This window comes from Bidens hawaiensis, unplaced genomic scaffold (assembly GCF_021521415.1).
Source record: "Bidens hawaiensis isolate Kalapana, Puna unplaced genomic scaffold, B.hawaiensis_p1.1 tig00007457_1, whole genome shotgun sequence".
Lineage (NCBI taxonomy): Eukaryota > Viridiplantae > Streptophyta > Magnoliopsida > Asterales > Asteraceae > Bidens > Bidens hawaiensis.
Window position 1 is genome coordinate 432614 of NW_027491523.1, and position 12215 is coordinate 444828.

Consider the following 12215-nt stretch of genomic DNA (forward strand, 5'->3'; position numbering starts at 1 on the left):
AGTCTGAGTCAGAGTTATGGCATCGAAGAATGGGACATATACATCTTCGCAAGATGAATTAAATTGTCAAGAATAGGCTGGTGATTGGTGTTCCCTTAAAGAATTTTAACTTTGAAGATCAATGCTTGTCGTGCAAGAAGGGAAAGCAACACATAAAACCTCATCACTCCAAGAAGGTTAACTCAATTGTCAGTACCCTAGACCTACTTCACATGGATCTCTTTAGTCCCGTGAATGTATAGAATCTAGGTGGAACGTCATACTGCTTGGTTGTAACCGATGACTACTCTCGATACTCTTGGGTATACTTTCTGAAGGCAAAAGATGAGACAGTTCAGTTGGTAATTAACTTGATTACTAAGGTTGAGAATATTGTTGGGCGAAAGGTTAAGTACATCGGGAGTGATAATGGTACAGAGTTCAAGAATTACCAGATGGAGATGTTCTGCTTACTGAAAGGGATAGACCATCAGTACAGCGCCCCGTATACTCCGCAACAAAATGGGGTAGCTGAGAAGAAGAATAGAACGCTAATCGAAGGAGCCATAACCATGCTGGCAGATGCTAAACTTTCCGTTGTCTTCTGGGCTGAAGCTGTTGCCACAGCCTGCTATATCCTTAATCGTGTTTTAGCTGTTAAAAGATTAAATAAAACGTGTTATGAACTCATGCAAGGTAGAAATCCAAACTTGAATGGTCTTGAACCTTTCGGGTCCCCATGTACGATATTAAAGACAAACTCAAAATTTGGTGAAAAAGCCGACGAAGGTATTTTAGTCGGATATGTTGTTGGGAATTCCAACAGAAGAGCCTTTAATTTATCGAACAACAAGGTTGAGGTGGTATGTAACACTGACATTACGAGTTACAAATCACCAAAGCCTAGCATGGGACCCGCTTAGGCTTTCGACTATGATAAACTATTCAAATCTTTTAATATGCCTTACTTGGATTTTGCAGATGTTGATGAGAAAATTGCTTCACAGATTCTGTATGACGAGGAGGAGAATATTGTGCAACGACCGCGATACGACGAAAGTCAACCTTCCTCGTCAAGTGCCGTTAAAACTCCTACTGCCTCTACTGAGGAAGAATTCTACAATCCATTTCACTCTCAACATCAATCACCCATTGATGAACTCTCTTCGAATTTAGAAAACAATCTGGAAGTCGGTCCGGTTCAGACTACTGGAATTCATAAAAATCACCATTTGGAGAACGTGATAGGTAATCTGTTTGACGGTGTTCAAACAAGAAGAAGTTTGGATGAGCACACATGTGTTTACGCAAGCATTAAAGACTCGGGTATCATAAATGAATGCTTGTACACCTGCTTCATCAGCCAGATTGAACCGAAGAATTATCAAATGGCTCTAAAGGATATCTCGTGGGTCGAAGCCATGCAAGAAGAGTTAGCACAGTTCGAGAAGATGGAAGTATTGAAAATTAGTTGAAAAACCAAAGAATGTAAATGCTATTGGTACAAAGTGGGTTTTTAAGTGTAAGAGAGATGAGAAGGGGATAATCATACGGAACAAGGCAAGGCTGGTAGTAAAAGGGTTTAATCAGAAAGAAGGAATCGACTACAACAAAGTGTTTGCTCCTGTGGCAAGATTGGAGGCAATTCGACTATTTTTGGCATTTGCTGCAGACAAAGAGATGAAAGTGTTCCAGTTAGATGTGAAAAGTGCCTTCCTTAATGGTAAAGTCGATGAGGTGGTGTATGTTGAACCTCCAGGATTTCTTGACCCTGATTTTCCTGATCATGTGTACAAACTGAGTAAAGCTTTATATGGGCTACATCAGGCACCTCGAGCCTGGTACGCAACCTTGTCCGATTACTTGCTTGAGAATGGGTTCGAAAGAGGAAAGATCGATAGCACGCTGTTTGTCAAGAGAAAAGGGGGAGATTTTCTACTAGTTCAAGTCTATGTGGACGACATCATTTTTGCTGCATCAAAAGTCGCCATGTGTCAGGAATTTGAAGCGGTCATGAAAAAGAAGTTTGAAATGAGCGCCATGGGCGAATTAACTTTCGTTTTGGGATTGCAGGTAGATCAGAAGAAAGATGGGATGTTTATTCATCAAGCAAAATATGTCCATGATGTGCTCAAGTGCTTCAAGATGGAAGATCGCAACCCATTTGATACACCAGTTTGCGTCAACCACAAACTGGGTGCTGATTCTGACAGTGATGAAGACGTGGATCCCACCCAATATCGAGCAATCATAGGTTTTTTAATGTATTTAACTGCATCTAGACCTGATATTATGTTTGCAGTTTGTCTTTGTGCTCGTTTTCAGGCAAGCCCGAAGGAATCTCACATGAAGGGAGTAAATAGAATATTGCGGTATCTCAAAGGCAAGCCTAAGTTGGGATTGTGGTACACGAAAGGGGGAGAACTGGATTTGGTAGCTTACACAGATTCTGACTATGGAGGTTGCAATCAGAACAGAAAGTTAACAACCGGTGGATGTCAGTTTCTGGGAGGAAGATTGGTGTCGTGGCAGTGCAAAAAGCAGACCTCAGTAGCCATTTCCACCTGCGAAGCAGAGTACATGGCAGCATCGAACTACTGTTCCCAGGTTCTTTGGATACAACAGCAATTACGCGATTACGGTCTGAATTTCACTCTAACTCCTATTTACATTGATAATACTGCTGCAATCTTAGTAACTAACAATCCCGTCAAACACAACAAAACTAAACATATTGACATTCGTCATCATTTTATACGGGATTGTGCTGAGAAGAAATTAATTGTGCTTGAAAAGGTTGATTCTTTGGATAATTTCACCGATCTTTTTACTAAAGCATTTGACCGATCCCATTTTCAAAACTTTGTTGAACTTAATGGGATGATCAATCCCGAGTAACCTTGTTTTTCGTTTTGTTTTAATAAAAAAAATCACTATCGCTTAGAATTATGTCGGTTACTTCGGTTTGAAGGACACATCTTCGAATATGTTTGGTCCTTACTTCTACTAGTAGATTATGAGGATAGCCATTAACCAGCTGACTGAAAGTGACCGGGGCGGTTTATGATGGGTTTTTATTCTTTCGCTGAAAAATAGTCGTTCATACTTAGTTAGAAGGACACATACTCGTATGTGGTCGGTCCAGCTGATCCATTGAATCTTCAGGATAGCCGTTTACCTGAAGACTTTGACTTGATCGGGGCGATAAAATTTAAAATTTTTTTTAGGGAGATGATATAATTTTTCAAGTCTATAACTTCGTAAGAAGTTTCAATACAATGTTTAAAAGAAAATTGATCCAACCATGGAAAGTGATAGAAAAACTAATTCTATGTGCCTAACTGGTGAAGTTATTAGGCTTAAAAGACTCTAGAACAGCCATTGTAAGTTATGGTAGCTTTATTTGGTGCGTAAAAGTAGAAGTGATACAAACTAAATCGCCTCTATTTAATGTGGAGAATCATTCTGAGTTGTGCATATCTCCATATACATCTTTTCGAATGATAGGCAGAAAAGTGATTACCTAGTCATACACGAGCCCATGAGTGTTTTGATTCCCGAGAAGATGGTGTGTCAAGTACCTGCAGTGATCCAGATTCGGGACTTGCAGTCGTCTATTATTTGAGGCTGTATTAATATCTTCAGTATTAAATATATATATATATATATATATCAATCTAGAGGCAAGAAAGAGATCGGGAAGAAGACTCTAAAGATCGATATATACTTACTGTTTAATCGGACACTACGGGTCGAAGTCAACTCGGGGTGACTTGGGGAAAGCCAAATACGCTTTGAGAATATATAGGAGGCATCACAATCTCTCATATGATATCCATCTAAATTTTGAGCTTAATTGAACCTAATCCGTATCACAGAAGCGATGAAAACCATACTAAGTTGTATAACTGCTTACAACCTGTTTCTTTATGTCATAATACCGCTGAACATGGATCTATGTGACAGCCACTTAATTAGTATGATTCCTGTTCGGATCTTTTCTAAAACATGTTGGTCCCCGTCTAGACTGAAATTTGATCCCGTTTATTTTATTACTAAAATTCTCTCTGGATATTCTGGTTTATGGTTTAAAACTTGGTTACTTGGTTCTTTGATCTTAAAGTTTAATTCTTTAACGAGAAATTTCAAAAGATTGTTACATTTTGATCTAATTATATGGTCCTGTTTTGTAAATCAAGTTAGACGAATTTACTGGTAAAGTTAACAAGTGAAGTTGTTCAGGGGCGAAGTTAAGGGTAAGCGAAGTTAACCTTAACTTCGCCTGAGTATCTTTAATCCTATATAAGGTGTCTTTTTGGTCAAACACTTTACAACTTTTCAAACACTCCGGCGAACTTATAATCTTCTAACCCTTGGCGAACTTAAATCTCGAATCGAACCTTGTTATTATCTGTTTCCAATCCGTGTTAAAGGTGTGTAGGCTTGGTATAACATTTAATTCATACTAATGGTGATAATCAAGGGCCGTGGTGATTCGATGTGTGACATTGTTTATGCTAACTTTTAAACAGTTGATAAACCAATCTGTTTATAATGTGTTCGTAACTCAGTTGATTCACCAAACACACAGTTGATCTCCATAGTAACATCTTTTCTTGTTCTCAATCATAAATTTACCAAACAAACCAGGATCGGACCTCTGTATTCGCCGTTTCAGATTCAGGCGAAGTTAGGTTTAGGCGAAGTTGTTCTCAACTTCGCCTTATGCATAACTTCGCCTGCTCATGTTTAATTAATTAATTAGTCTGGTTGTTCTCAGGCGAAGTTAGGGTTGAGCGAAGTTATACTCAACTTCGCCTTATGCATAACTTCGCCTGCTTCTTATCTTATTTAATTTAAAAGTTCTAATTTGTTATCAGGCGAAGTTAGGTTTAAGGCGAAGTTGTACTCAACTTCGCCATATGGTCAACTTCGCCTGCACATAAGAAGTTATCATAACTTCACTCATGGTAACAGGCGAAGTTATGATATGCTTTGTCGATGTTCTAACTTAGACCTTTTGTTTTGCAGATATGGCTGCTGTAGCAGGAGCTGGTGGTGCTGGTGGTGACGAAGGTGGTGACAACAACCGACAGTTCTTCCCGGGTCACAACATGTACATTACTTTGGATCCGGATGCTAGTGGCATCGACGATTTTCACGAGATCATTTCCTTCCTAGTTTGCTCACGTATTTTTCACGCTATTACTACAACTCTCCCTATTTCTCTACCGAATATTGAAGATTTCTGGCGAACGGTAGAATATGACTGTAGAGTTGAGCCTCCGGTTATGCGCGCCACAGTGAACAATCAGGTGGTGCAGTTCTCAGCAGATCAGATCAGAGTCACCTTGCAGTTCGGGGTTGAGACTACAGATGATCCTATAGATTTTCCAGCTCCATTCAGAGATGGTGCATTTTTACGTATGGGCTATTCGGGTCCTTTGGGTGACACTCAAAGGCAAAAGGGATTCTTACTGGATCAGTGGCGTTTTCTGATGCACGTGATGATTGTGTGCATGTCGGGTCGTAAAGCTGGTACCGACGGAATGGGGGCAACGATGCAATCTGCTATGACAGCCCTGACTTACAACAAGCCCTATAGCTTCAGTCAGTTGGTGTTTTATGAAATCGATCGTTAGAGACGCGCGGTCGCTTGTAAAAGATTTTTAATGTACCCAAGATTCTTACAGATGATTTTGAATCATGTAGCACCTACGCTACCTCAATGACGTCCCATCCGTTATGTTGAGAGTGTAAGTAAAAATATCTTTGCATAATGTAGGTCGTCAAGCGCTCGTAGAAAACCAGAGCTTCGTCCGCGGCACACTCCATTGTTTGGTTATTTGGTGAATCCTGCTTATATTGCTCCTCTTGGAGATGAATTTCGGGACCCTGCACCGCAACAGGCTGATGTTCCTCAACCACCACCTGTGGTACAGCAAGCATTGCCTGCTGATCCTGTTGCAGCTCCAGAGGAACAGGTAGATCTTGAAGCTGCTTTTGGTGGCCAAGTGTTTTTTGATATGGAGCAAATTGATCCAGCTGCTGAGGTTCAAGCCCCAGTAGCTGAGGCTTCTGGTGTAAATGTTTCGATGGTAGCTACGTCTGTAGCTGATTCTGAGAGAAGCGACTCTGACTCCTCCGCTGACGATATCGCTGAAGCACGACAGATTCTGGTCACACAAGAAAGAATACATGGTAAGAGAAAGAAAGACTCGGATGACAGTGAATATGACTTCGAGGAGGAGTTAGACCAGTTGATACGACGATCGAAGAGGGTCAAAACTGGTGAGGGTTTCGGAGCTGGTGAAAGCTCAAGGGTGGTTCGTTTCACTCCACCCGCGTTATCTGGTATGACTATGGTTCCTGCTTCTATGACTGTGACAGGACCGATCACCCCAAGTATTCCCGTGGTAACTACATCATCATCATTTGGTGTTCCAGCAACCACGTTTCAGTTTTCGGCTCCGGAGATAGTTTCCTTGCCACCTCCTACTGTTACTCTATCGGAGGTTGTTGCAAGATTTGTTGAGTCGACGTTGGTAGCTACTGCGGGGCTATCTGTCACAATACCACCCGCGGTTACTGTTCAGCCTGCTTCTGATACTCCAGCCAGTTTAGGAATACCTCCACCTTATGCTCAAGACGCTTCTCACATGCGTTTTGATTTTGATGCTACCTTGTCTGATTCTGAAAGGATAGCGGCTCTTGAACGGGTAGTTGCTGAACAGTCAAGAATCAATCTAATTCAGACTCAAGCTATCCAGCGCCTTGTTGCAGAAAATCAGATCCAATCGTCCCTCCTTGTTGAGCACGGTAAACTATTTGATGCTTTAAAACAGTTCTTAGCATCTCAGGGGGAGACGAGTTGCAAGGGCGACGAGTCAAAGAAGAGTCATGATAGAGACGATGATCCCAATGCATCGAAAGGTGCAGGTGGTGAGTTGCCAAGAACTGAACAAACTCTTGGGACTTCCACATCTCAGGGGGAGTCAACTGGTACGGAAGGTGGATCAGGTGGAGAAGATGTTGTGGTTGTGGATGATGAAGAAATGTTGGGTGATGATGATGTGGGTGATGATGATGTGTTATCTGTTGAGGAGATAGAAAAGATAGTAGAACAATTTGTGGTTGATAGTGAGATAGAAGAAGGTGAGATTGTGGATGACAGTGTAGAACATGATATTCCAGACGTTGATAAGGTAAATGTGAGTCAAGATATGGATGAGTTAGATGAGTCTGAGTGGGAAGAGCAGCTGAGATGGAAAGAAGGCCACGCTCAGTGGTTTGTAAAGATAAAGAAGTCAGCAGTTCCAACAATGTTCAAAAAGAGTTACAATATCAAAGGGTATGCTGAGTCAAAGAAGGGTATTATTAGCTGGCTGTATGATGAGCAGTTGAGGTTATTTGTGATTAAACGCTTTGATGGGATTCAGTATTTTAAGAGGATGTTGAGATCTCTCAATACCTTGCCTGAGTGTGAGGTGAAGGATTTGGCAAAATTGGGGTTGATTAATAGAAGTGATGATAATATGGCCAGAATAATTGAGAAGATTGTGTGGAAAGAAAGTGTGAAAGAAAAGAAGTTTGAATTGTTAAAGCCGCAGAAAGGGAAGTTAGTTGAAGATAAGGAAAGGGGAATGCGAGCTGATGGCAAACCTTGGATGGTGATGAAATATAAGCCGGTTTGGTGTTTGAAAGAAGTGCCGATGAAGACAATGCCCAAGGATGTTTTAAAGAATCTCAAGTGGTGGTATGTTGATAGCCAAACAGCTGAAGCTGTTATGGAAGATGAAGACGAGCAGGAGATTCTGAGGGTGTATGATCCCATGCACTTGGTAAATTTGTCTCAAGCTGACTTGCAGGTGCTAAACGATAAGAAGATATTCTATATTCCTGCATGGAAAGATGAAGCCAAGAAGTACCAGAGGGTGGTCTCTGTCTGTGTAAGAGAGGGCGTTCATGCTTGAAGACGGGTGACACGAGATTTTTGGGATTACGACACGAGAATGAAGATAGAGATATGACGCTACTGCCAAGGGGGAGTCTGTTGGTGCATAATGTCAGTAGTTCAGTATCTCGTGTTTTGTATGTGTCTGTAATCGTGTTAGATTGTTTGTTTTGGTTTTCAATATTGTGTCACACAAGTTCGCCTGGGATGTAGGCGAACTTGTAGACAAGCGAAGTTGTGACAACTTCGCCTAGTCTGTTAAGCGAAGTTGTCGAGGTTATATAAATCTCAACTTCGGCTTGTTTTGTTTAAGTTTTTCCAGAACGTGTAGGTGATAATTGAGATCACGTGTTGACGTGTTGCAATACAACGTGTTTATTAGTATTGTAACGTGTGTTCGTGTACCGTCTTAACGTATTATATATCTTACGCTCGTATCGTAGTACGTGGGGATTCCGCACCCTCGTGTTACGAGATACTCCTGTGTATATCCGGCTGGGAACCTACATACGCAACTTTGACGACTCATCTTTTGGGGCATGGCTACCAGAGAGGAACCATGGATCAAACTCTGTTCCTTGAAATTGTTGGGAAAGATTTGATTCTGTATCAGATATATGTGGATGACATCATCTTTGGGTCTACAAGTACTGAATTGTGTTCTGAATTTGAAGAAGTGATGAAGAAAAGATTTGACATGAGTTCAATAGGGGAGATGACAACGTTTCTGGGATTACAGGTTCGTCAGAGTTCGATAGGATTCTTGCTGCATCAAGGAAAGTATGTTGAAGACATGCTAGCAAAGTTCGAATTTCAAGATTCTAAAAGCGCAACAACTCCTATGGCGGAAAGACATCTTCAATCTTCTGATCCTGAAGGGAATATCGTAGACCAAATGTACTATTGGTCAATGATTGGATCCCTGATGTATCTTGCCGCCAGTCGCCCTGACATCATGTTTGTTGTTTGCGAATTCGCCTGTTTTCAGGCTTATCCTAAACTCTCTCATTTAATTTATGTTAACGTATATTTAGATATCTGAAAGGGCAACAGAAGCTAGGTCTTTGGTAACCCAAAAACTTAGATTTTGATTTGTATGCTTTTGCTGATAGCAATTATGGTGGAGATGATATTGACAGGAAATCCACATTTGGTGGTTGTCAATTTTTGGGTGATCGACTCATTTCATGGCAGTGCAATAAACCGCAAACGGTGTCCACGTCCACAACCGAGGCTGAATATGTTGCTGCGTCAGCTTGCTGCTCACAGGTTATCTAGATGCAACATCAATTGCTGGATTACGGTTTGGAATTTCTTGATACTCCAATGTTTTGTGATAATGATGCTGCTATTGCTATTGTTTAAAATATTGTTCAACATTCAAAAACCAAGCAAATTGACATTAAAATTCATTTTATTCGTGACTGTTACGACCGTAAATTGGCGGACTTATTTACAAAACCGGTCGGAACAGCCAGATTTAATGTGCTTGTGGGGTTTCTTAAAATGCTTCGTTTCAACTATTGAGTCTTTGTTTATGTTAACTTTGTACATATTTTTAAAATTTGGACAAATTTAGAGGGAGAAAATTTAAAAAAAAAATTCAAAAAGAGTGTGTGTGTGTGTTTTATTAAAAAAAAAATTTCTAAATTTTTACTCTCACTTGAAACTATGACGGTTGCTCAAGTATGAAGGACATATACTTGTATATGTTTGGTCTTGTCATCTACTTGTAGATATATATGATAGTCATTCATCTAAAGACTGAAAGCATCTTCGGCGATTGTGGTGTTTTATTTTTAATTCTTTCGCTTAAAATTATGTCGGTTACTCTAAGTTTATGGGATATATATTCATGTATGTGTTTGGTCCTGGTATCTATCTTTAGACATACGGAATAGCCATTTACCTGAGAGCTAAAAGTGACTGGGGCGACTGAATTTAAAATTTTTGCCTTCTGTAATTCTATGGGAAGTGATATGATTATTTAGTTAAGAGCGTGTTAGATGTTTTAAATATTTTCAAATAAAAATTGATCCAATCTTTGAAAATGATTGAAAAATTGATTTTGTGTGCCTAACGAATGAAGTTACTAGGCTTAAAAGGCTCTAGAACAGTCATTGATTTACATGGTAGCTATCCATGATGCGTAAGAGTTGAAGCGATATAAACTAAATATGTTAAACTTATTGTGGAGAGTCATTTTGAAAAAATGTACATGTCTCCATATACATCTCTCCGAATGATAGGCATAATAGTTATTACCCAGTCATACACGAGCCCGTTAGTGTCTTGATTTCCAAAAATATTATGTCTTTGTTCTTTTATTTTTGATTAAAAAAAATAAAAAAATAAAATAAATTATTTTTTTTAATAATTGTGAGCAGTATATATAATATTGTGTTGAAAAACTCTTGTTTTTGAAGCTTAAAGGGTCAAACTAGAACTACAAGGGTGGGGCATTCAAATAAGTGCTAAACACTCTGAAAGAAAGGCATGTAAGTCCAACATTCAACCTTAAAACTTAAAATTTTTGATTGTCAATAAAAACCTTTGATCAAGCACTAGGGAGTTGGAGTCAAATTGGGGTGATGCGGGGAAAGCCAAATACGCTTTGAGAAGAGATAGAAGGCATCACAGGTCCATGAGTGATGTCCATCTAAGATTTATGCCAAATTGAGCCTAACTCGTATTACTGATGCAATGAAAATCATGCTAAGTTTATTATACATGCTATCAATCTGTTTCATTATGTTATAATAACGATGAACATGAATATTTGTGAAAGCATCTTAATCAATGTGATTCCATGTTCGGATCTTTTCTTTAGAGGGTGCGTTTTTATCGAAACTGAAATTTGATCCCAAATGCTTGTTAGAATTACAAGATCGAGTGATTAAATTTTATTTTTGTTGTTGGTTTCTGTTTTTATTTTAGTCTTTATATTATTTTATTTTTACCTCTTAATTACTCTCTTCGAAATGAATGCTATAAGGAATCGGCTTTAAAGACCATGGATCACATCCATGCTCGGTTTAAAACTGCTCATAGACCATGTGATCCATAAACAATTGGTTTGGACATAATATCTTGGGAATGGCTTACTTTAGGTTCTCGGCCCATCAGGGTTTTCAGCCCTTCTTAAATAGTTCTGATATATATAAGATTTGGTTTGCATTATTGGTGTTACACATTTCAAATCTCGAATACTCATACCATCTCCAAGCTGAAAACCCTTGGTATTCTTGCCCTTTAAGTTATTTAGGTCTCATTGTTCAAGATAATATCGTGATCTTTCTTAATCAATAGGCAAATCAATGAAAAGGGGAACCTTTTTCGGTCTATCGTGATAGGTGTATGGATGATAGTAACGGTTGATTGTCACTCCTGTGATAAGTATTGCTTAGGATATATGTTAAAATGGTTGTGAGTTATGTGCTTAACGTATTATAAGTATGTGGAGTTGCATGTTATTTTGTGACTTATATGTTTGAGGTGATAAGTATGTGTAGTTGCAAGATTTTATATAAATTGTGATCTTGCCATTTTGGAGAAGATGACCAGGATTTCGAGGAGAACTCAAAGGGTTTTCTTGGGATTTTTGATCGAAAACGTGTGGTCAAACAAAGGGTTTTCAGTTGACTTGTTGACGGAGAACATACTCTGAGTGACCGAGAACTTTTGTTCTCGGTAGATCTGGACAGAGAACTCAAGATCTGGACCGAAAACCCTTTCTTGGACAAAAATCATTATTATGGACTGAAATTCTTTCATTTGGACAAAGAACTCATCTTTGGACCGAAAACTAATATTAAATTGACATTAATTTATATTAATGACCAATATTATCTAAAGTTACATTCTTGGTCCCCACACTCTTGAAAATTGAATATTTATCCCCATAATATTAATTAATTAATTAAGTCAATTGAATGGTTTATTAACTTGACTTGTTTGTTGCAGTAATGGCTTATCAAGAACCATTGAAGTTTGTGGATACTCACAATATAGCCGAATGCTTATATGATCCACCCCTAGTGCACAAAGAATTCAAATCAATGATAATGGGGCTTAACACATGCAGGATTTCTCACGCAATACGAGAAACTCCTATTATTTGCAAGAAAATGGTGAGGGAATTCCGGAACAATGCCTCTATCAATCAACGGGGAGCCGAGGGAGTTGTTACAATTGACTCCAAGATTCTGAGGCCATCATACGTGAAGTGTTACTATTCCGCAATCAACTAGACTATTCAACTGAATACTCAACTGATGCCGTT